The sequence below is a fragment of a genome, unplaced genomic scaffold, assembly GCF_019419815.1.
Source record: "Pyrus x bretschneideri cultivar Hongxiangsu unplaced genomic scaffold, Pyrus_bretschneideri_v1 Contig11, whole genome shotgun sequence".
NCBI classification, from domain to species: domain Eukaryota; kingdom Viridiplantae; phylum Streptophyta; class Magnoliopsida; order Rosales; family Rosaceae; genus Pyrus; species Pyrus x bretschneideri.
Genome location: NW_025999402.1, coordinates 3,513,295 through 3,538,356, shown reverse-complemented (window position 1 = coordinate 3,538,356; position 25,062 = coordinate 3,513,295). Strand labels below are relative to the sequence as shown.

General features: G+C 38.8%; 2 long non-coding RNA genes and 1 pseudogene across 2 annotated transcripts in view; 1 reads left to right on the top strand and 2 right to left on the bottom strand.

The window, feature by feature from the left end:
* Positions 1-2,704: 2,704 nt before the first annotated feature.
* On the bottom strand, positions 2,705-3,564 carry LOC103966315. Its single transcript, XR_670158.3, has 3 exons — positions 3,459-3,564; positions 3,247-3,330; positions 2,705-3,139 (listed from the first exon to the last, which is right to left on the bottom strand). It is a non-coding gene; the product is annotated as an uncharacterized LOC103966315 (long non-coding RNA).
* Positions 3,565-5,407: 1,843 nt separating this feature from the next.
* LOC108865336 lies at positions 5,408-24,512 on the top strand (annotated as a pseudogene).
* LOC108868621 overlaps positions 6,800-25,062 on the bottom strand; it is a 30,415-nt gene continuing 12,152 nt past the window's right edge. Inside the window, exon 2 of the long non-coding RNA XR_007254744.1 lies at positions 6,800-7,736. This is a non-coding gene — a long non-coding RNA (uncharacterized LOC108868621). The remainder of the gene's footprint in view (positions 7,737-25,062) is intronic.

Below are 25,062 nucleotides of genomic sequence, written 5' to 3'. Positions count from 1 at the left end.
TCTAAGAGTTTTTGGAAGCATGGCCTATGTACATGTACCAGACAAGAGGAGAAGCAAACTTGATGACAAAAATGAGAAGTTAATCTTCATCGGTTATGACACAAATTCAAAAGGATATAAGCTGTATAATCTGAACAATGGAAAGACGGTCAGTCGAGACATGACGTTCGATGAAGAAGGAGAATGGGATTTTGGCCCGCATGCAAATGATCTTCACTTCTTTCCTCAGTTTGAAGAAGAGAATGGACAAGGGATGATGGAGCAAGCAAAAGAGGTTCAACAAGAATCCACTACTCCACTTGCTTTACCAACATCAACCAATCATGGTAATTCACTAGCATCAGCATCGTCAAATGGGAGTCTAAATGAAAGAGAAGTACCACGCACAAGAAGCATACGAGATCTCTATTAGGTGTCTGAAAAACTTGATAATCCTACACTTTTCTGTCTCTTTGCTGATTGTGAACCAGTCGACTTCCAAGAAGCAATGCAAGATACTAAGTGGAGGAAAGCAATGGATGAAGAAATTAAAGCAATCCAAAAGACTGACACATGGGAACTCGCTATTCTTCCGGAATGACACAAAGCCATTGGAGTCAAATGGGTGTACAAGACAAAGAAAAATGCCAATGGAGAGGTCGAAAGATACAAGGCAAGACTAATGGCGAAGGGCTATAGTCAAGGAGCCAGAATCAACTATGATGAGGTATTTGCACCCATTGCTCGTTTGGAAACTATACAATTACTAATTTCTTTGGCAGCTCAAAACAAATGGAAGATTCAACAAATGGATGTGAAGTTCGCATTCCTAAATAGAGTCCTTGAAGAAGAAGTCTACATTCAGCAACCGTCAGGCTATGAAATCAAAAGGCATGAAGACAAAGTTCTGAAGCTGAAGAAAGCCCTCTATGGATTAAAATAAGCGCCACGAGCATGGAATAGGCGCATCGACAAGTACTTTCAAGAGAACAACTTCATCAAGTGCCCTCATGAACATGCTCTCTATGTCAAAGTCAAAGATGGATATATTTTGATTTTGTGCTTATATGTGGATGATCTAATCTTCACCGGAAGTAATCCAAGCATGTTTGAAGAGTTCAAGAGAGTGATGACCAAAGAATTTGAGATGACCGACATCGGGTTAATGGTATACTACCTAGGCATTGAAGTCAAGCAAAACGAAGAAGGCATTTTCATCTTCCAAGAAAGCTACATAGAGGAGATACTGAAAAAGTTCAAAATGGACAACTGCAAGCCCGTAAGCACGCCAATGGAATGCGAAGTTAAACTAACCAAGCATGACAAAGGAGAAGGCGTAGATCCAACATTTTTCAAAAGTCTAGTTGGAAGTTTGCGCTACTTGACTTGCACAAGACTAGACATTCTCTATGTCGTCGGATTAGTCAGTCACTACATGGAGAATCCCACAACTACACATTTGAAGGTCGCCAAAAGACTTCTTTGATACCTCAAAGGTACTGTTAACTTTGGCTTGTTCTATTCAAGTTCTGATAACTACAAACTTGCTGGATATAGCGACAGTGATTAGGCAAGATATTCCGACGATAGAAAAAGCACTACTGGATTTGTGTTCTTCATGGGAGATACTACATTCACATGAATGTCAAAGAAGCAACCTATTATCACACTATCTACCTGTGAGGCTGAATACGTAGCGGCCACTGCATGCGTTTCCCATGCAATCTGGCTAGGAAAAAAAATCAAAGTTTCCTTGTACAATTAGAATCATTAGATTAGGAATCCTAGAACATATATTGAAAAAGGAATGAAGGTGTACTTTCCTATTCCATAAGAACATGAAACTTAATCAGAAAATAGGCATGTAAACCACACCCTATATTTATTTATATACAGGGTGCGCCAACGCTAGATAAAGCCATTGGAAAACCCAGAACAGCCGTTGGGCAATGGAGAGAAGCTAGAAACAGCCGCTGGCAAGTGAGAAAAGTTAGAAACAGCCGATGAACACACTAGTATAAATATAGGCCTTAATATTGGTCTCAACAAAACCACCTTTAATTTCCTTGGCTACGTACTTTGCATCTCAATTGCCTCCGTGCGTTTGTTTGTTGTTCAGTAGTGTACGTTTTAGCTGATTTTAGTCATCAAGATGGATTTAACCTCAGTGAAGCCAATCAAAACCAAAAGCAAAGAAAAATCGGAAGAAGCAACTTCAACAGCACCTACAGATAAAGAGGCTAGATTAATGTGACCAGAGAATGGTCGATGCCCGCCAGCCCCAAAAAAATCCCAACCTTCAAAAGCAACATATATTAATGGAATTGGCTTTCCCCCTATAGTTGATTTGGAGAAAACTTTCAACAACTGCTTAGAGAACAAAGTAGCAAGGATTTATGCAGAGATTAGGAGCTTTAACTTGTTTTGATTGCATTTTAAATTAATTACTAGCTATCCTTCCATGGATGGCAAGTGAGAAAAGCCACTTACCACTGTTGGCACAGGGTGTGATTGAGCCCGGATTCGGCATTGAAGTGCTTAAAAAAATAGCTGCTTATTTTTTAAGTTTTTATGTTGAAGGTGTTTGGTAAACTTCAAAAAAAAAAAAAAAAAAAAAAAGATTATTTTAGGAGCTGTGGTGATTGACAACAGAAATCATCAGAAAAGCTGTGTGGTGATTGACAACAAAAATCATCAAAAAAGTTGAAGGACGCTAAGCTACAGTACACCTTTAATGAAACTTTCTAAAGTCCAATAACACCCTCGTCATTTTTACAAAATGACAGGCCTTGTCCTTAATACTCAAACTGGAATCTCTCAAACCCGTTCACCCCCTCGCATCAGAGTAGGACGGCAGCCTTCCCGCCCACTCCCACTCAACACCGACCACCACCATTCATCCCTATTCTCCTTCCAGATCCTCCAAATACACACATAAGAAAAAGATTCAATCTTTTTGAGAAACCATTTTTGAAAATTTGCCGATTGCATCGAATCCAAAATCCGAGCGAGAATCAACCTAGAATCCGAGCAAGAACCAATCCAGAATCCGAGCGAGAAAAAGATTCCTGCTTGCAATCTTCCCTCTTCAACCCGGAATCCGAGTGAGAATCAGTCGGAATAGATGAGAGAGATGATCATATCGGATCCAATGCCACATCTCCAGTCATCAAATAAATGAAATTCCGATTTAGAACAAACAAGCAATCAAGAAGCTGAAAACCAAATCGAAAACGATAAACAAAACCCCAAAATAAAAACACATACCAAGCATCGCCTGGGAAATATCCAAACCAATCCACTGATGCCCACTCTCTGACAATGTGTCTCCGCTGAGCCTTGACCCACAACCTACAGTGAAAACCTCAATCACTCACTCAACTTTTTTCACCATTTCAGTGAATAAAATCAAACCCCTTTTGGATTTTTTACGCAAAATTGAATTGAAAGATTGGGGGAGTTGGGTTTTGAAATATTACCAATGTCGAGGAGCAGCCTGGGGATGCCATCGTCGAGGAGAGCGAGAAGCTCGAGGACTCGGTGCTTCTAGATTCTAAAGAGAGATTAAAATAAAAAATTCTAAATAAATAAAATAAGTTATATTAGATAATTATTGTATTATATTTCTTATCTTTTATTTGTTAAAAAAATTAAATTAATGGAATATCTAGTATTATACTTTTTTTGATCATTTCACACCATCACAACTGTTTTATATAAAAGTTTACCAAATATTATAATGTTTTTTTTTCTTTCCAAAAATCACTTTTACTAAAAAATTTATCAAAAATTTTGCTGTTTTATTTCACAGTTACTTATTCTCACAGCATAATAGAAGCAGTTTTTTTTATCAAATGACAACAATACTAAACCTACCCCACCCATTATCTCCGCTTTCTTCCACTTCGCTATGTTTTTCCACTTATCACTGCCGCAAGTGTCTTGCATACGAAACCACACTTAAAAGAGAAAAACATGAACATGAATTCATAATTAAGAATAAATGATTAATTTTAGGCTAGTAAAAAAATATGCCACTAGTAGACGGCCTTAAAAAAACATGAATTCATATAACAAAATGAAAAATACGTACAAGTTTTTATCACATTTGAAGAAAGAAGGCCTTATTTATTTGGGATACTTTACATAGTTACATTTCAGGTATAGCCAAGTGCTTCTCTTTGGCAGCAACAACCTTATCCCTTTTCTTATTTTCAAATTCAACAATTTAGTGGGCTGCGAATGTGACCCGTCGTCATGCTTTCTTCTACAATGTACTGGGAAGACTTCCAGTCAACAAGTCAATTCATAAACCAATCTCATAATTCCAGTGTTAACTCATCTCAAATGCCACGAGTTTAATGGACAGTTAGTGGGTTTTAACTCTCTGCCATTTTTCTACATATTACATGCATATTGGAACGAGGATTCTCTTGGGATCCTCTTTAAGGGGATTCTTTTCGGATCCTCTTTAAGAGGATTCTAGGATACTTAAATCGTGTCTGTTTATCGTATATTGTGCAGTCAGTTTTTGTCACTTACTGTTCATATTTAATTTAAAATAATTTTTTGCCGCACAATGTCACATCCCGGCCCGGGGCGGATCACTTCCCGGGCCCGCTCCACCACCGTAGCACGATATTGTCCGCTTTGGGCTTACCATTCCCTCACGGTTTTGTTTTTGGGAACTCACGAGCAACTTCCCAGAGGGTCACCCATCCTGGAAGTGCTCTAGCACTCTTCTCGCTTAACTTCGGAGTTCCTACGGAACCCGAAGCCAGTGAGCTCCCAAAAGGCCTCGTGCTAGGTAGAGATGGAATATACATATAAGGATCAGTCCCCTGGGCGATGTGGGATGTCACAATCTACCCCCCTTAGGGGCCCGACGTCCTCGTCGGCACATTTCCGGCCAGGGATAGGCTCTGATACCAATGTCACATCCCGGCCCGGGGCGGATCACTTCCCAGACCCGCTCCACCACCGTAGCACAATATTGTCCGCTTTGGGCTTACCATTCCTTCACGGTTTTGTTTTTGGGAACTCACGAGCAACTTCCCAGAGGGTCACCCATCCTGAGATTGCTCTAGCCCTCTTCTCGCTTAACTTCGGAGTTCCTACGGAACCCGAAGCAAGTGAGCTCCCAAAAGGCCTCGTGCTAGGTAGAGATGGAATATACATATAAGGATCAGTCCCCTGGGCGATGTGGGATGTCACACACAATCTACGACGAACACAAATGATTTGAAGATCTCTAGAATCCTCATTGTACATATTGCTAGTTTTATTGAATTAAATTATATGCTCATTAAAAAATTTAAGATACATTGAAAAGAAAAGTTTTATATTTTAAAAGGACAAGAAGCACTGAAGCAGTATTGGAGAAAAAGTGGGTGCAGCTGGTGTATTAGTACCAAACAAGGTCATTTTTATCTCCATTAATTATCACTCTAGACCCAATAAGTTGTGGATGATGTTGGTCTGACTCTTTCCATTTTTTTCTTAAATATAAGACAGGCAATAAAGGAAAAAATGTTTGCCATTTAGTAATATTATTTAATGATATTTCTTTTATGAGATATCTTAAGTTTGAATATCAAGGATAATAAGTTTGTAACGAATTATTCTCCCATCTTTAGTGTGTAAATATATTGTTGTATAATTTTTTTTTTTTTAGAGAAACTTTAGTTTTAATGTGTTAAATTGTTCGATATTAGAGGGAGAGAAGATCAAATCCACATCAGGATGTATAAGTACTATTACTTTCCACCAATGAAATTAAGAGAAAATGTGAGTGCATTTGACCCCAACAATGATATTTTTCTCTCCACTAATTGCAATTGATTACTGCTCTTGCTTTTTCTTACTCTCTTTATTCTGCCCTCACATTTTAACCCCATCTCTCTCTCTCTCTACGTAAGGACTAGAAACGGTAGCGGAGGAAAAGTGAGAGCAGTTGGTGTATTAGTATCAAACAATGTCATTTTCGTCTCCACCAATTATCACTCTAGATCCCATATATTGCGGACACATGTTGGTCTAAGTCGTCCATTATTTCTTAAGTATAACTATAAGACACGGCGGTAAAGGAAAAGTGGTTTGTCACTTAGTAATATTGTTCAGTGATATTTTTTTTTTTCAAGAGATCTTCGGTTCAAATTTTAGAAGTAACAAGTTCGTAACCAATTTATTCGCTTCCCTTTAGTGTTTAAATATATTGTTGGAGAAAAGTATTTGTGGAGATCGAACTTGTACTATGATGCATAGACATTATTTTTTTCTACCACTAAAATTGAGAGAAATGTGAGTGCATTTTACCCCAACAATGACATTTTTCACTCCACTAATTAAGAAAAAATGTATTTACCACTCTTGTTTTTGCTTCCTCTCCTTACTCTGCCCTCTTATTTAAACCCCATCTCTCTCTGTCTCGGTATTCTTTTGCTTTCCCTTTCCGGTTGATAGTTCACCCACACACACCTCCATTTCTAGCTTTAGCCTTCAAAGCCTTTCCTTCTCCTTCAAAATTTCTCAATCTTTTTATTTTGTACGTAACGAACTGCAATTAATCGTGACAAGGAGGCAACAATTGTGTCACCATCCCCTTATTCTGCACAGTGACTAAAGCGATTAGTGACGAAGTAGTCACCCAAAAACGTTACTGCAGCGGCCAAAGGTTACGGAAACAAAAAGGTAACTACTGCTTGTTTTGTTTGTTTGATATTTTTGTTTTGCATGTATCATTTGGAAGAACTTCTGAAGACAGGTTGAGTGCTCTTTCATGACATTGTTTGAACGATTTTCATGATGCCATTCAACACGCAATCTGCCTCTCTGCTTCTCATACACTAAGCTTCAACTTTATATGAATCTTTTTTGTAAGTAATAAAATAAAATATGATTCTTTCTGAGAAAAGGAAGTCCCCAAATCAAATGGATATTACCAAATATGAATACTTGGTACAAAGGAAGTCCCCAGATGAAATAGACTTCAGTTTATTACCCTAATCTCAAAATTCCTCCACCCTTCTTCGTGAGTATAAAGACATCCTATTTTTTACCACATAAACAACAAATCACAGGTGTAATATATTGTTTTTCAAATTCGAATTTGGCCTATCATTTACAAAATCAGAAATTTAATCTAAGAATTGTACAAAACATATAAAAAATCTACAAAGTTCAGATAAAATCACACAAAAAACACCAAGAAATTTAACGAAAATTTCTCCAAAACCCAGAAAGTTACAGGAAAAATATACAAAATGATGAAAAATTTAACAAAAACCAAATTATATTTAATGACAAATTTGAAGTAGATCCAAATTTTACATGAGTATAAGATCCATTTTGTTACACAACGATATTTTATTTTACACAATAAGGTAAGGTACACATCCATAAACATTATATAGCTTAAATACTAAAGGATAATCCCTTATTCATTTTACTTGTGCATTATCTCTGTTGTTTTTCTTTTGGTGTTTCACAATTTTTCATAACTGTTTATAATAAATTCAATATATCTATGTAGTAGACTGATAATCATCATTCCAAAAGTTAAGTATAGAACTTTTCTTGACCTAATTTAATTAAAAGCCAAACAACATTAGTAAGGAATTCAATAATTACAAGGCGAGAAGGGTTTAGAGCTCAACTAACTTAGCAAAATGTTAGTGAGAAACCCTTCTAAGCCTTAATTGGCTCTGCCCCTGACTCACACGTATATGATAATGATGTTTAAGAGTATGACCACCAGCCTACAAGAAACCATAGTCAGAAAATTAACCAAGATGCTAGCTTTGTGCGAAACCCAGAGACAAAATCTACAAAATAGAGGAAAAGATGACTTACACTTGCCCTTTGTTTATCAAAGTATGCAAAAAGAAGCAATTTGGAGCATTCTAGAGCATTTTTGGGCCAAGATTGGATAGTGCAAGCATGGAGGCATGAGGATGGACGAATTTGAAGGCTTGAATTCAGTTAGGGAGCTGCAAGGGGGCCTAAAAACCTTAAGGCTTTATCTATTCACACATGGTGCCTAATTTCTAGCTTGTCTACTAGCCGTCCTAGCTTGTCACTAGCCGTCCTACCTTGTCTCCTAGCCGTCCTAGCTTGTCTCCTAGCCGTCCTAGCTTGTCATTAGCCGTCCTACCTTGTCTCCTAGCCGTCCTACCTTGTCACTAGCCGTCCTACCTTGTCTCCTAGCCGTCCTATCTTGTCTCCTACCTTGTCCAAGCTACACACATATATCCTTTAAGTGTTTCATGTATAGAATTTCTAGTACAAAACCTTTTGGTTTCAACTAAGTTCTAAACCCTTCCTAGCCCTATAAATAAGGCAGCTGCAAGCATCACAAAGGCATTCAGAAATTTCACAAACCCTTCACATCACTCATTCATCATCAAAATTCGTCCATTCTATTCCAGCCGCATCCATTGACCCCAAAACACCATTCTTCAACCTAGAGATACAATCAGCCATTCCACCACTTCCCAACCATCAAACACTCATCCACACCCATCCTACATCCCTTGTCGTGTCTCTAAACATCCCACAAACCGTTCTACATCATCAAAACGTCCCAGAATTCATCCCCATCCAATCTGCCGCAAGCAAGAGGAAGGAGACAGATGCGCAAAATTGTTTGGTTCTCCATTCTGAGCTGTTGAACGATTTTAGGTGTATTCTCTCTTATATTTCAATGTCTAATTCATGTAATCTCTGTTTTGCTCTGAGTATGATTGGCTAAATTCGTTTTTGGCTAAGGGTGTATTCGAAACCATGGATATATATGTGAAATAAGTTGATTACTCCAGTTATCGTTGCATAAGTCATGAATACAATCTGTTTAACTATGTGATTTAGAACTTATTCTTGTATGTTGATTGAGAGTGCACACTTAATTTGCATGCTTGAATCTGGTGCTAGGATATGAATTTGTTTCACCTAATCGTTATGAGTTTATATCCACAAGTAGTGAAGGTCACTAGTCATGATCGTGTTAAGTAGATTCCTGGCGAAAGTATCATGCTTTTCATAGTTACAATTGCCTTGTCGATGCTTATGATTTCCAATGAACGTAATGATTCTAACTTGTATCTTTATCATGCTGTTCATATAGAGAACTTGTTAGGAATAATTTGGTTGCAATGCATATTCATTCAATTCAATGATCTTAGGGAAATCTTAAGGTTAATTTAAGCGGACCTAATTAACTTGGAGTGTCGAGGTTCATAACTTGTTGAATCGATAACTGGAAGTTGATTTAAGTTGCATATATTTCATGTGTGGAGAAGAATCCCTTAGCCATTCCATTATCCATTGGTTTACATCAATTTGCTTTACAATCTGTTTTCTTTACAATCTGTCCATTTAATTGAATTTCGTCCAAACACAAATTCCCCCCCCCCTATTTTGTTAAGTCTTAGGCTTAGAATCTGTCTTATCTTGTGTTTTGAAGCATTTTGAGTTAAGCTTAAACCTAATTTTCGTCCAAAGTTGAGTTTAGTGTCAAAACTGCCCAGTTTGTGTTTTTAGACAGTTTTGAGAGTTTTTAGCTTGTTTTGAGTCTTGTGAATCTGTTTTGAGTCCCTTGAGTCTTTTCAAACGTTTTTAAGTTTATTTTTTGTGTTTCTAAGTCAGTTTAGAGGTTTTAGCACCCCTAGTTAATCCCCGGTTAGAACGATCTCTACTTACTTCATTACTACAATTGTCACAAATAGGGTTTAATTTGTGTGTCAAGTAATTTTCACAACAAATTTTGGCGCCGTTGCCGGGGATTAGCAAAGTTGCTAATCCCTTGTCTTGAGTCTTGTTTAATTTGTTTAGTTTCTGTTTTGTTTTATATTTTTGCACCGTGTGTGTGTGTTTGTTTTTGTGCCGTGTATAGGCCTATTGTTTTCTTACTTGTGCCGAGTCTTTTAAGTGTGTTACTTATCTTGTTTGCTCTTGTGTGCAGGTACTAGTTTATGACTCGTAGCTCACAACCTGTTCGTGAGAATATATTCGACTTTAACGACGATTTTGAGAGGACTTTGAGGAGAGAAAGGAAACTACAAGCATCTAATCCTTCTAGTTCCGAACCTGAAATCAAAGAGCAAGAAGTGGAGGTTAAAGAAGAGCCCACGGCAAGGTGTGAAGAAGAAGTACCAACCATGGCAGTAGACAACCGAACCATCAAGGAGCTTTCCGCCTCGGGTTTGGACAATGCAGCCCCTCTTTGCATCCAATACCCTAGGGCAGCCCCTGAGAAGACCGATGAATTTGAATTGAAGTCCAGTTTGCTACATCATATACCCAAGTTCCATGGGTTATCAATGGAGGACCCTAATAAGCATTTGAAGGAGTTTGAAGTCGTATGCTCAAGTATGACACCGGTGAACGTGGATAGCAACATATTGAAGATGAAGGCTTTTCCTTTTTCTTTGTTGGAAAAGGCCAAGGATTGGTTGTACGAGTTGGCTCCTGGCACTGTCACATCATGGGAAAGTATGAAACGAGCTTTCTTAGAGAAGTTCTTTCCAACATCACGAATCATTCTTCTTCGCAAGAAGATTAGTGGAATTCAGCAAAACCAAGGTGAATCTTTCCCAACTTATTATGAACGTTTTAAAACCCTTATTGCTTCATGTCCACAGCACCAATTGAAGGAGGAGCTTCTTCTTCAATATTTCTACGAAGGGCTCTTACCAATTGAACGTCAAATGTTGGATGCATCCGCGGGAGGAGCTCTAGTAGATAAGACACCCATGGATGCCAAAATTCTCATTGCTAATCGCGCACTCAACGCACAACAATATGAAGGAGTTGGGCAAAGAGATGCCCCACGGCCACATCATGTCAATGAGGTAAGTTCTATTTCTGAATTACAATCCCAAATGGCTAACCTTACGTCCATGTTGTCACAGTTTGTTGAAGGCCCCAAACCGCAAGGAACTACAATGTGTGGTGTATGTTCCATTCAAGGACACCAATCTGATCAATGCCCTCAATTAATTGAAAATGGAGGGTGGGAATCTGCCCATGCCGTGGGTTATGGGAATCCAAACCAACCAAGGGGTGATCCTTTCTCTAACACATACAATCCGGGATGGCGTGACCACCCCAATTTCAGATGGAGGGATGCACAACAACCTGCCCAACAAAGTGGATTCCGACAACCCCCGGGTTTCTTCCCGAGGCCAATGGCACCACAACCACCTCCTCAAGCACAATCATCCCAAACCAACTCAAGTATGTCCATGAATGATGATAAAACGTATCAATTATTAACCACAATGGCGCAGGGAATGCAGAATCAAGCAAAGGAGGTGAATGAGCTCAAGAAGCAAATGGGCCAAATGGCCGAATTTTTGGGACAATTTCGTGAGAGTGGTAAGTTACCAAGCACTACGGAGATCAATCCAAAGGGTGGTTTTGAATCTGCAAAAGCCATCATTTTACCAAGTGGAAAAGAAGTGGGAAGCAAAGCACATGCATCTGCCCCAAACAAGGAAGATGAGAAGTTACAATTGGAAGAAGAGGAGCAATCCCACCCCACGGCAAAGATGGCACCAACCATGCCGCAGCAATCTACACCTTCCAAACCGTCCACCTCAGGTAATGTTGTTCCAAATGTTGTGATTTCAAACACTAATCTGCCCAATGTTCCTTTTCCTTGCAGATTTGCACAATCAAAGAAGGAAGAAGGCGAAAAGGACATTTTGGAGACCTTTCGCAAAGTTCAAGTAAACATTCCTTTACTTGATGCTATTAAGCAAGTGCCCAGGTATGCAAAGTTTTTAAAAGAGTTATGCACAACTAGGAAAAGAATTTCAAACAAAGAAGTTGTGAAAGTAAGTGAAAATGTGTCCGCGGTCTTGCAACGCAAGTTACCTCCAAAGTGTAAGGATCCAGGGAGTTTTACTATCCCATGTATAATTGGAAACACTAGATTTGAACAATGCATGTTAGATTTAGGTGCATCCATCAATGTAATGCCATATTCCATTTATGCATCAATGAACCTTGGTGAGTTAAAACAAGATGGCGTTATAATTCAATTGGCCGATCGTTCTAACGCTTATCCCAAGGGAGTCCTTGAGGATGTTTTAGTGCAGGTCAATCACCTTATTTTCCCCGCAGATTTCTATGTTTTAGACATGGAGGATTCAAGCCATGCTCCATCATTGCCAATCTTGCTAGGCCGTCCCTTCATGAAAACAGCAAGAACAAAGATTGATGTGTATACGGGAACATTGACCATGGAGTTTGATGGGGACATTATTCATTTTAATCTTTCTGAAACCATTAAACATCCAATTGAGGACCATTCTTGTTTTGCTATTGACATTGTTGATTCTTTGGCACAGGTGCATTTAGATCAAATGAACGAAGATGCACTTGAGGTAGCCTTAGTCCACGACATAGGAACAAGAAATAAGTGTGAGGGAGTCTTGGCAACCCACGGCATGCAATCTGACCATATTGTCGTGCCCTCTTGTGATGAAGTACTTGAAATGGTCGCTGCCCTCGAGTCATTGCCCTCCCACTCTGGTAAGTCTCCAATCTCACTTTTAGATTCGGTTTTGACTAACAAGTTACTTCCATCAACTGTGCAGCCACCTATACTTGAGTTAAAGCCATTACCTAGTCACTTGAAGTATGTGTTCTTGGGCCAAGATCAAACGCTACCCGTCATCATTTCAAGCTTACTCACGGCTCAAGAAGAAGACAAGTTGATAAGGGTGTTAAAAGAGCACAAATCTGCCATTGGATGGACTTTGGCGGATATCAAAGGCATTAGTCCCACCACGTGCATGCATCGCATCCTTTTGGAGGAGGAAGCCAAGCCATCTCGTGAAGCTCAACGTCGCCTTAATCCACCTATGTTGGAAGTAGTGAAAAAGGAGGTTATAAAATTACTTGATTGTGGTGTTATATATCCTATTTCTGATAGTCGTTGGGTGTCACCTGTGCAGGTTGTTCCAAAGAAGTCTGGCGTCACAGTGGTGAAGAATGAAGAACAAGAGCTTGTCCCCACTCGTGTTGTGACTGGTTGGCGTGTTTGCATTGATTACAGGAAGTTAAATGCCATGACAAGGAAGGATCACTTTCCATTACCATTCCTCGACCAAATGTTGGAAAGGTTAGCCGGTTATGAATTTTATTGCTTTCTTGATGGATATTCCGGATATAACCAGATTGTGATCGCTCCGGAGGACCAAGAGAAGACAACATTTACGTGCCCCTTTGGCACTTTTGCATATAGACGCATGCCATTTGGCTTGTGCAATGCTCCGGCGACGTTTCAACGATGCATGGTGAGTATATTCTCTGATTATGTGGAGAAGATTATTGAGATATTCATGGATGATTTTAGCGTGTTTGGCAATTCATTTGATCATTGCTTGAATAATCTGACTTTAATCTTGAAACGTTGTGTTGAAACGAATCTTGTACTTAATTGGGAAAAATGCCACTTCATGGTTAGGCAAGGTATTGTTCTAGGCCATATCATTTCTGAAAAAGGCATTGAAGTAGATAAATCTAAGATAGACCTTGTTCGCCACTTACCCTCTCCAACTTCGGTTAGAGAGGTTCGTTCGTTTCTTGGCCACGCAGGTTTTTATAGGCGTTTCATTAAGGATTTCTCCAAGATTGCACAGCCACTATGCCGGTTGCTTCAAAAAGAGGTGGTTTTCGAGTTTGATGAAGCATGCTCCACGGCATTCAAGCACTTGAAGGAAGCTCTCACTTCGGCTCCTATTATCACACCTCCAGATTGGAGCCTTCCATTCGAGTTAATGTGTGATGCGTCTGACTATGCCATTGGTGCTGTTTTGGGACAGCGAAAGAACAAGCAACCCCACGTTATCTATTATGCTTCTAGGACACTAAATGATGCTCAATTAAATTATTCAACCACTGAAAAAGAATTACTTGCTGTGGTTTTTGCATTAGATAAGTTCCGATCTTACTTACTTGGTACTAAAGTTGTTATTTTTACTGATCATGCAGCTCTCAAATATTTGCTCACGAAAAAGGAGGCCAAGCCTAGATTGATTCGATGGATGTTGCTTCTACAAGAGTTTGACATTGAGATTCGGGATAAGAAGGGCGTGGAGAATGTGGTGGCTGACCACCTAAGCCGAATGGTGCATGAGGAAGCAATGCCAATTTCTGAAACCTTTCCCGATGAACAATTAATGTCTATCCAGGTAAGTGAGCCTTGGTACGCAGATTTGGTGAACTTTTTGGTGTCTAAACATACCCCTAGCACACTTAATAGGAATCAATGTGATAAGCTTAGAAAGGATGCTAGGTTTTATGTTTGGGATGACCCATACCTTTGGAAATTTTGTCCCGATCAGATTGTCCGACGTTGTGTGAATGAATCTGAGTTTCAATCTATTTTAACATTTTGTCATTCATATGCATGTGGGGGACATTTTGGCATCCAACGCACTGCCCTTAAAGTCTTAGAATGTGGGTTTTATTGGCCAACCATCTTTAGGGATGCTAGGACGTTTTGCCTTACATGTGATCGGTGTCAAAGAATGGGTAATATAAGTGCTAAGGATCAAATGCCACAAACCCCTATACTTTCTGTTGAAATATTTGATGTGTGGGGCATTGATTTTATGGGTCCTTTTCCTTCATCACATGGGTTTCTCTATATCTTGTTGGCGGTGGATTATGTTTCCAAATGGGTGGAAGCAAAAGCCACCCGTACTAACGATTCCAAGGTAGTTGCAGATTTTGTGAAGTCTAACATTTTTGCTAGGTTCGGAATGCCTCGAGTTCTTATAAGTGATGGAGGCTCACATTTCTGTAATCGTACAATTGAGGCCTTGCTCAAGAAGTACAACGTTACACATAGGGTGTCCACACCCTATCATTCTCAAACAAGCGGGCAAGCCGAGGTGTCGAATCGGGAGATAAAACAGATTCTTGAGAAGACAGTGGGTCCAACAAGAAAAGATTGGAGCTTAAGGCTAGAAGATGCATTGTGGGCTTATAGGACCGCCTACAAAACACCCATAGGAATGTCCCCCTTTCGGCTTGTTTATGGCAAGCCATGTCACTTACCTGTGGAGTTGGAGCACAAGGCTCATTGGGCCGTGAGGAAGTTCAACATGAATGTGGATGCAGCGGGAATTCATCGTAAGCTTCAATTGAATGAACTTGAGGAGATACGGAATGAAGCTTATGAGAATGCTCGCCTTTACAAGGAAAAGACGAAGGCCTTTCATGATAAGATGATTCGCACCAAGTCCTTCTCTGTTGGACAGAAAGTGTTGTTGTTTAATTCTCGTCTTCGTCTATTTCCGGGTAAGTTACGTTCACGTTGGATTGGACCCTTTGTTATTACTAACGTTTTTCCTCATGGTGCAGTCCAAGTTCGTAGCTTCAAAACAGGTCAAGAGTTCAAAGTGAATGGGCACAGATTGAAGCCTTACTACGAGGGCTTTGTAGAACATGATGTTGAGAAGACAACCCACTATGCCGTGGGTTTCCATGAAGGTTGATCACCGTGGCAACGTCCGGCTGCAAGACGTAAAAGAAAGCGCTACTTGGGAGGCAACCCATGCAATTCAACAAAGGAAGCTCTCGGACTCACTCCAATTCCAGATTTGCGTTCCTAAACCCTTCCCTTTGTTGTTTATTTAGAATCTGCCTATTTAGTTGTTTTACTTGCTGTTTGTGCGTTTCTTTGTGTTTTGTGTGATTTTATGCTTGAAACATTTAGGACAATGTTTGATTGAAGTGTGGGGGGGGGGGGGGGGGGGAGGGGTAACTAAGTGTTTTTGATGCAAATTCGTGGGATTTTATCACCCATTACTTATAGACTTGTTCCTTGCTGTTTTAAGGTGTTTTTAAGCTGTTTTGGTGCTTTTTAATGTGTTTTAACTTAAAAATCCGAAAATCACATAAAAATTTGAAAAATTGTTTTGAAAATACCAAAAAGAGTTGTTTTTGAGTCATTTTGTGTCTTAGGGTACCTTCCAACACAATGATGAGGATTTGGTTTTTAATTGCATAACTGTTGAAGTAAGTTACAAACATGGATGAAAGTTTGATATGCTCTTTGGTTTATGCTTAGTTGTAATTATAGTTCATGAATTCACTTGTAATCAAAAGAAAAATTAGTTTTTGTAACATGCTTGAAGGAAGAAACTCAAACTAACGCTACAACCCTGAGAGACTTGAGCTTTTAACGTTCTTTGGAGAGTTAATAATCTGTGCATTTGTTGTCTTCTAAAGTCGTTGCATGATCTCATTATTCTTTGCTTGGTTACTACTTAGAAGGCGTTTCATCATTTAGTTCCAAATACTAGAACTCATGCCAGTTTCATTCAAAGCATAAAATTGATTAGCATAACACATAACAAGATGAAGTTGTTTGTGAACCAAGAGCCAAATAGCTGTACCCCATGTTCATTTGTTTTGTAGGTTTAAGCCCCGTTGAGCCTTGTTTAGCCTATGTTCTTTGTTAAACCACGTTATCCTTACCTAGCCTAGAATAGGACCATCCATGCCTTTGTTCTTAAAGCATAGTGAACATGACTTAGAATGAATTCCTTTTGATTATTCTTGTGCAGAAAAACAAGTGTGGGGGAAGGGATTTATGTGTGAGAATTTGTGCCAAAAACAAGAATTGGGCACGAAAAAAAAAATGTGAAAAGAATGAACAAGAGGTCAAAATAAGTGAGAAATAACTCACAAGTGTTGGTTGTTGAAGAAAGGGTCCAAAAAGTTAAATTAGACCCTAAGTATTGTGTATTTCATCCCCTTGTGTGTCTAAGTGATTTTCTGCATGCAAAAGTGAATTCTAAGTGCCAAGTTCATTACTTGTTTGCTATCGCTTTAAGAACTTTTGTTTATCCTTAACCTTTCTTTGTTAGCCAATACCCCTTAGCCCCGTTACAATCCTTAACATCTATCTTGAGTGTTATGTATTTCAATATTTGGAGTTTGGGATTGGTTTGAGCATATGGTGTCCCTGGTTCTCGCATCTAAGTAGTAGCATTCCATTCATGAGATCATATCTATAAATGCTTAATCATTCCAGAAAAGTGCTTCTTTTGTTATAACATGTGTGAGTGTTCGTTTTCATATTTACATCAATCTTCTCACATATGCTTAGTATAGGGAGTGTAGTTAGAAAATCTGTGTAAAAATAAGAGTGTATCCAGTAAGGAATTGAGTGGATTCTCTAAGGCATGTTACTACGTCCATAATGTTATTTTAAACGATTAAATGTGAGCTAGTGAATGGTAACTATGATTAAGTATATGCTTAAGAGTAGGGATGACTAAAATCTGTGGGAATAATGATCTTTGGCATGTTATGTATCATTGGAAATCCCTGAAGCAAATGTTGGAAGGTTAGGTTATGTTTATATCTTTGTTTTGCTTGAGGACTAGCAAAAGCTAAGTGTGGGGGAATTTGATAGAAGCATATTTATGCTACTTAGTTAGCTTGTTTTCTTGCATTTAATTAGCTAAAACAACAATTAGTTTAGTGTTTAAAGTCATTTTCGTGCAATTTCAGGTTTTAGTGTCAAAGTATGCAAAAAGAAGCAATTTGGAGCATTCTAGAGCATTTTTGGGCCAAGATTGGATAGTGCAAGCATGGAGGCATGAGGATGGACGAATTTGAAGGCTTGAATTCAGTTAGGGAGCTGCAAGGGGGCCTAAAAACCTTAAGGCTTTATCTATTCACACATGGTGCCTAATTTCTAGCTTGTCTACTAGCCGTCCTAGCTTGTCACTAGCCGTCCTACCTTGTCTCCTAGCCGTCCTAGCTTGTCTCCTAGCCGTCCTAGCTTGTCATTAGCCGTCCTACCTTGTCTCCTAGCCGTCCTACCTTGTCACTAGCCGTCCTACCTTGTCTCCTAGCCGTCCTATCTTGTCTCCTACCTTGTCCAAGCTACACACATATATCCTTTAAGTGTTTCATGTATAGAATTTCTAGTACAAAACCTTTTGGTTTCAACTAAGTTCTAAACCCTTCCTAGCCCTATAAATAAGGCAGCTGCAAGCATCACAAAGGCATTCAGAAATTTCACAAACCCTTCACATCACTCATTCATCATCAAAATTCGTCCATTCTATTCCAGCCGCATCCATTGACCCCAAAACACCATTCTTCAACCTAGAGATACAATCAGCCATTCCACCACTTCCCAACCATCAAACACTCATCCACACCCATCCTACATCCCTTGTCGTGTCTCTAAACATCCCACAAACCGTTCTACATCATCAAAACGTCCCAGAATTCATCCCCATCCAATCTGCCGCAAGCAAGAGGAAGGAGACAGATGCGCAAAATTGTTTGGTTCTCCATTCTGAGCTGTTGAACGATTTTAGGTGTATTCTCTCTTATATTTCAATGTCTAATTCATGTAATCTCTGTTTTGCTCTGAGTATGATTGGCTAAATTCGTTTTTGGCTAAGGGTGTATTCGAAACCATGGATATATATGTGAAATAAGTTGATTACTCCAGTTATCGTTGCATAAGTCATGAATACAATCTGTTTAACTATGTGATTTAGAACTTATTCTTGTATGTTGATTGAGAGTGCACACTTAATTTGCATGCTTGAATCTGGTGCTAGGATATGAATTTGTTTCACCTAATCGTTATGAGTTTATATCCACAAGTAGTGAAGGTCACTAGTCATGATCGTGTTAAGTAGATTCCTGGCGAAAGTATCATGCTTTTCATAGTTACAATTGCCTTGTCGATGCTTATGATTTCCAATGAACGTAATGATTCTAACTTGTATCTTTATCATGCTGTTCATATAGAGAACTTGTTAGGAATAATTTGGTTGCAATGCATATTCATTCAATTCAATGATCTTAGGGAAATCTTAAGGTTAATTTAAGCGGACCTAATTAACTTGGAGTGTCGAGGTTCATAACTTGTTGAATCGATAACTGGAAGTTGATTTAAGTTGCATATATTTCATGTGTGGAGAAGAATCCCTTAGCCATTCCATTATCCATTGGTTTACATCAATTTGCTTTACAATCTGTTTTCTTTACAATCTGTCCATTTAATTGAATTTCGTCCAAACACAAATTCCCCCCCCCCTATTTTGTTAAGTCTTAGGCTTAGAATCTGTCTTATCTTGTGTTTTGAAGCATTTTGAGTCAAGCTCAAACCTAATTTTCGTCCAAAGTTGAGTTTAGTGTCAAAACTGCCCAGTTTGTGTTTTTAGACAGTTTTGAGAGTTTTTAGCTTGTTTTGAGTCTTGTGAATCTGTTTTGAGTCCCTTGAGTCTTTTCAAACGTTTTTAAGTTTATTTTTTGTGTTTCTAAGTCAGTTTAGAGGTTTTAGCACCCCTAGTTAATCCCCGGTTAGAACGATCCCTACTTACTTCATTACTACAATTGTCACAAATAGGGTTTAATTTGTGTGTCAAGTAATTTTCACAACACTTCCATCATCCTCTCTCGCCTTCTTCCACTCTTGATGCATCCTTTGTCGCCTTCGTCTGCTTCACTGCCCTAGGTTCATCGACCTCGATTTTCTACGGCATGGGCTTTAATGAAAGCTGAAACTTGGAAGATAGAAATTTTTTTATGGCTGGGTTCATCCATCTCAGTCTCCAATTTTTTACGGCACAGACCTTAACCTCGATTTCGACGGCTGGTTCATCCATCTCTGTCTTCAATTTTCGACGGCATCGACCTCGACCTCGACCTCGATTTTCGATGGTTGGGTTCATCCATCTCGTCTTCCTCCACCCACCCCTTGCCGTTTGCAACTCCAATCCCTGCCCACGCCCATACCTAGCCCCACCTACCCGTGCCGTCTGTAACTTCAATCCCCACCCATGGAAGAACAAGTGAAGTTGGATGGGAAAAGAGGCAAAGGGAAGAGAGAGAAAGGGATTTGAAAGGAAAAACTAAGGGAAGAGAAAGAATGAGCTGAACAGGAAAACACACCATGGCTGCCATTGAATTGGCGATGTTAAGCTTGAAAGGGAGGGGTTGGGGTTTTTTGGGGGAAGGCAAGTCTCCATTTTTTGTGATTTTAATTAGAATAGTCTGTGCAACAGAGGGAGAAAAGGAGCGAAGAAACTTGGATACACAGAGGAGAGGGGAGAGAAACGGCAGGGGAAAAAAGAAGAGAGGTCAGCCGGAAAGAATGATTCTAGAAAATAAGAAAAAGATAAATTAATAATAGAATATTAGTAAATATATTAAGTAAATAATAAAATATTATAGATATAGATTAAATAATATAATATTAGAATCCTACTTCTTAGTTTGACACTGCACCAAACGCTTCACTAAATCAGTCCAGTTTAGTTTAGTCTAAGCCAGTCCAGCTTAGTCCCTAAAGTTAGTTCAGTATGAGATAGTCCGGTGCAACAAACGCATCGTAGAGTACTATCAGTTTTAGTATATATTAAATTTCTCTTTCTAGATTTTTTTTTTTTTTAATAATTTACCAAGCAATGAAAATTAAGTAGCAGTTCATGACTTGGTAAAATTAGAAGTCATTGCAAGTGAGACTTAAACTGTCAAAAGCTCTCTGGTTAATAATCCAAATTTCGTACAACTTTTTCTTCTAAATGTTACTTGTGAGCGATCGCATCGTTCAAACTCTTGTTTGGCCAAAAGATTAATTAAGAATTGACAAGGTTCCCCTTCAATTTGAAAAATCTCCATCATTCCTTGCAAGATGTACGGCAGGACGGAGCTCTATCATTTTTGGTCCTTATAGTGGCCATCTCATTTTTTGTAAACATATTGAATCAAGTTTTTCTTCTATGTGATAGCATTTCTTCTCTTTTATGCATTTGTGCAAATTCAACTTAGTTAATTAACCTATTTTGCTCTGTGTCTTAGAACAATGATGGAGCATTCACGTACCAATTGTAAGCTGGTTTTGTTCAAATTCCTGCATGGGTTCCTTCTTTTATGCATGAGCACATGCCTCGAATCTGCAGCACTTCGCAGCCTTACTCTGCTTGGAAATGAATCTGATCGCTTGGCTTTGCTAGACTTCAAGAAAAGAATTACTGCAGATCCCTTCGATGTCATGAGCTCGTGGAATCATACCATCCATTTCTGCAGTTGGGTTGGGGTTTCTTGCCACCGTTCCACCAAAAGAGTCTCGATGTTGAACCTGAAATCTCAAAAGTTGGTAGGCTCCATTCCACCTTCCATTGGAAATCTTACTTGTCTTACTGGAATCAATTTGATAGACAACAATTTTCATGGGAAAATTCCTCCAGAAATGGGTCGTCTACAAAGCCTACAATATCTCAACCTTTCTCGAAATTCGATCCGTGGGAAAATTCCAACTAATTTGTCGGAATGCACACAATTAAGATTGCTTAATCTACAATTCAATCGGATTAAGGGGTCCATTCCAAACCAACTCAGTTCATTGTTGAATGTAAAATATCTATGGCTTTATGATAACAATCTCACTGGAACCATCCCACCTTGGATAGGAAACTTTTCTTCTTTGAGGATTCTTAGTCTTGGGAGAAACAATTTTCATGGAAGCATACCAAATGAGCTCGGGCATATAACAGGCATGGTGGAATTCTCAGTTGAGCTGAATAATATGTCTGGTACGATCCCTTCCACAATCTATAATATTTCTTCCATATACAATTTTAGTGTTGCTAACAACCAGTTGCATGGAGAGCTACCACCAAATCTCGGCACTATGCTTCCTAATCTCGTACAACTCTACTATGCTAGTAACAAATTCAGAGGAAATATTCCTATCTCATTGTCAAATGCTTCTAGACTTCAGGTGCTTGAACTTTCTCAAAATGGCCTCTCTGGGATGGTCCCTGGTGAAAGTCTAGGAAGCTTGCGAAGCTTAGTTTATCTAAACATTGGCAGCAATCAACTAGGAAATAGAAAAGTTGGTGACTTGAGTTTCCTCGATTTCTTAGCTAATTGCACTAGTTTGAAGACTTTGGCTATTGACAGTAATGATTTTGGAGGAGGAATCCCGGGATCCATAGCCAACCTTTCGGACCAACTTAATTATTTTGCACTGGGGGAAAATTTTATACATGGAAAGCTCCCTAAGGGAATTGGAAACCTTATAAACTTGACGACTCTAGCATTAGAATACAACAATTTGGGTGGCAATGTCCCACATGAAATTGGGAAGTTAGAGAAGTTAGAGGAACTGTATTTGAGTGCTAACCAATTTTTTGGGTCAATTCCGTCTTCCCTTGGCAACTTGACTTCATTGTTATACCTCTACATGGGGCTTAACAGGTTTGAGGGCAGTATACCTCCAAGTCTTGGAAATTACCAAAACCTATTAGATCTTTCCCTTGCCAGTAACAACCTTATGGGCACCATACCTAAAAAGCTTATGGAGCTTTCAACCCTTTCAATTTCTTTAGACCTGTCTGACAATTATTTGACTGGTACGCTGCCCCTTGAGGTAGGTGATTTAGTGCATCTAACGGAGCTAAATGTATCAAGAAACAATTTATCTGGTGAAATCCCAAGCAGCCTCGGCGGTTGTGCTAGTTTGGAGCGCTTGTATTTGCAAGGTAATAAGTTTGAAGGAACAATTCCTCAATCTCTTAAAGATTTAAAAGCCTTGGAAAAACTTGATCTTTCAAGCAACAACTTGTCTGGGCAGATTCCTGAATTCATAAGCAAGCTTGGTGTTCTCAAGTATCTCAATCTTTCGTATAATGATTTTGAGGGCGAGTTGCCTAAAGAAGGTATTTTTACAAATGCAAGTGGTGTCTCTATTCTTGGAAATCATAGGCTCTGTGGTGGCAACCCACAATTACATTTACCTCCATGCTCCCCAAAAAAACCCCACTCATCTCGAGGATTACATTCCCCAAAAGTAGTCATCCCCATAGCATGTGTACTTGGAATCATAATTGCTTTATCTTGCTTCTTTGGTGCTTGTTCAATGCTCAAAAAGTCAAGAGATAGACTTGCAACTTCACGTTCTTATAAGGATTGGAAATTAGGTGTCTCCTACTCACAACTCGTTGAATCAACTAACGGGTTCTCTGTGGATAATCTTATTGGTTTGGGAAGTTTTGGTTCTGTTTATAAAGGGGTAATTCCTAGTGATGGAACAGTAGTTGCTGTTAAGGTATTAAACCTTCAACAATAAGGAGCTTCCAAGAGTTTCATAGACGACTGCAAAGCTTTAAGGAGTATAAGGCACCGTAATCTTCTCAAGATCATAACTGCATGCTCGAGCATTGATAACCAGGGCAAGGACTTCAAAAGTCTAGTTTTTTAGTACATGGCAAATGGAAGTCTAGACTTAATGTTGTATCCAAGATATGAGGAGGAATCTCCAAGTAAAAGAATGAGTTTTATGCAAAGATTGAACATTGCCATTGATGTTGCTTCTGCGTTAGATTATCTCCACCACCATTGTGAAACGCCCATTATTCATTGTGATTTAAAGCCGAGCAACGTACTTCTTGATGAAGATATGGTAGCTCATGTTGGGGATTTTGGTTTAGCAAGGTTCCTCTTTGAAACATCAGATGTTCCCTCATTCAGTAAAACAATGTCATCTCAGCTAAAGGGTTCTATAGGCTACATTCCTCCAGGTATGAGTTTCTATCATTCTAACTTCCTTTTTATGTTCTCAGTAAATTATCACTAAAGATCAACTAATTAATCTCTATTTATGAAAAAAATACATTACTGCCTCTTTTTTTCTTCGAAAATAAGTAGCATATAAATCTAAAGAAGATATCGTTCTAATAGTCAATTGCATACGACATATTGTATGTATGTCCTGGCAGAGTATGGCACAGGAGGCCAAGTTTCAATACTTGGAGATGTTTACAGCTATGGGATACTATTGCTGGAAATGTTCACAAGAAAAAGACCTACCGATGACATGTTTAAAGGCGGTCTAAGCATTTACCAATTTGTAGCCATGGCTTTGCCTGACCATGTCATGGACATTGTTGACCATTCAATTATCGTCGACCTTGAAACAGATGGTGAAGTCAACAATGACATAGTGCAAGAACGAACTCCATCCAGACGTAACAATGGTGGCTCGGTGAAAGCAATGAAATTAAAGGAATGCTTGGTTTTAGTGATGCATATAGGACTCTCTTGTTGTGCAATGTCACCAAGGGAGCGGATGTTGATGGACACGATTGTCAGAAAAATGAGTGCAATCAGAGACTCGTACCTCAAAATTTAAGAAGACTTGAGAAGGACAAAGCATGCTGCCCAAAGAAGAAAGGACATGATCACTCATCAATAATATTTTCCACTCTCTAGTCACCAAAATTTTCTTTCTATTTTTGTTTTCTTTCTCTTGCTATCGCTTTGAATTTTGTCTCGTTGATGTTTGTGGTTTGTTTTACTTATATGACTTGAAGCTTTCGAATTTTAGTTTGTGTGGTGCTTTTTAGAATTTTAATGATTAGTGGTTTTTGTTGGATAAATTTTTTTTATGTTCTTTGTTGAATGGCTAACTCTGCAAAAAATAGTCACAAACTGCTATCAGCTTTGATAGAATTTGCAAATGGTGTTAGGAGTGTGAGAGAGAAGGTGGATAGTAAGAAGCAGAAAGTTACGTGATGGTGATAGCTTAACATTAAGGTTTAGTGCAAACATGGTTCTAAAATGCGCTAGCCGCTAGTTGGATGGCAGGTTGGAGCCTAGCACCTAAGCGACTAGGCAGATTTAAGTTAATTTATTATATATTATATAAATAAGTGCCAACTATGTAGTATAAAAGTATTAGTTAACTAATGCATCATCTCTTTATTAATTAAAATACTAAATAACATAACTTAAATGGACAACAACTACAAAAAATAAGCAAAATACAAGAAGTAAAATACATATTAACATAAGATAATAACTAATACTTAAACCCTTGAAAATGGATAAGCATATTTAACACCAGACTCTCGATTCCACGATTACAATAACTCTTGGGTATGAATATTATATTAATATTCAGAAAATGGATTTAAACTGAAGTAAAGAAAAGTTAGAAAACCAATTAACAGGAAGAAAGGAAAAGACTTCGGACTCTTCACAGTTAGCGATAAAGAAGACGAAGCAATACCAACTCGACCTTCTCCT